The following is a 1,179-nucleotide window of genomic DNA, read 5'->3' as shown; positions in this document are numbered from 1 at the left end:
CCCACTCACATCAGGTGTCCCCAGTGCCCCCCCCCCACTCACATCAGGTGTCTCCAGTGCCCCCCCCACTCACATCAGGTGTCCCCAGTGCCCCCCCCCACTCACATCAGGTGTCCCACAGCGGTGCGCGCGCTCCCCCCCACCTAGAACCCCGCCCCTTTCCATATCAGACTGGCAGCGGGGCGGGGGGTAGGCGGGCCGAGGCGGAGCGGCCGAGGCGGAGCGGGGCAGGGGGTGGGCGGCGACGCAGAAGCTTCGTCTAGCCCCCCCCAGCCGTCTTCCTGAACTTCCACAAAATGGCGGCCGGCGGCGGCCGGCGGCGGCGGCGGTTTTAAAAACGGGAACCGGATTTTTCGGGACATTTCCCGGGACACCACAAATCCGGGAATGAAGTCCAAGTCCCGGAATGTCCCGGGAAATCCGGGACAGTTGGCAGCTATGCTTTCACTGAAACTAAGAAGTCCAAGCCCAACCCCTGAAAAACAACCCCACACCATAATCCCCCCCCCTCCACCAAATAATTTGACCATTGCACAAAGCAAGGTCCATAAAGACATGGATGAGCGAGTTTAAGGAACCTGACTGGCCTGCACAGAGTCATGACCTCAACCCATTAGAACACCTTTGGGATGAATTAGAGCAGAGACTGTGAGCCAGGCCTTCTCTCCAACATCAGTGCCTGGCCTCACAAAGGCGCTTTTGGAAGAATGGTCAAACATTCCCATAGACACACTCCTAAACCTTGTGAACAGCCTTTCCAGAAGAGTTGAAGTTATTTTAGCTGCAAAAGGTGAGCCAACTCAATATTTAACCCTAGCGACTAATACTGGGATGTTATTAAAGTATAACAGGATTTGATCGGCTAATTATCTGCAGATTGTGCCACATCCTAAATTCAAAATTTGAAACAGAGAAAATTCCCCTGGTGGACTTTAAAGGCACATATGAAGGAATATTTAGGAGAGTATATAGAGTAAAACGCCAGTTTATTCGTTACAAAAAAGTTTCTCAAGTAAACATCAAACAAATGACATGGGTAAAAACAGGGAATGCAATTCCATAGATCTAAAACTAGTGATACCAATACGCTTGCACCCGACGCGTTTCGGAGTTGCTTTTTGCCTCCTTCTTCAGGGGTGATTGTAAACTTTAAATAGAGATTTCTGTGTGGAAAATGGC

The sequence above is a fragment of the Aquarana catesbeiana genome, linkage group LG02 (genome assembly GCF_042186555.1).
Source record: "Aquarana catesbeiana isolate 2022-GZ linkage group LG02, ASM4218655v1, whole genome shotgun sequence".
NCBI lineage: Eukaryota > Metazoa > Chordata > Amphibia > Anura > Ranidae > Aquarana > Aquarana catesbeiana.
The sequence above is the reverse complement of the archived record's forward strand: the minus strand, read 5'-3'. Positions refer to the sequence as shown.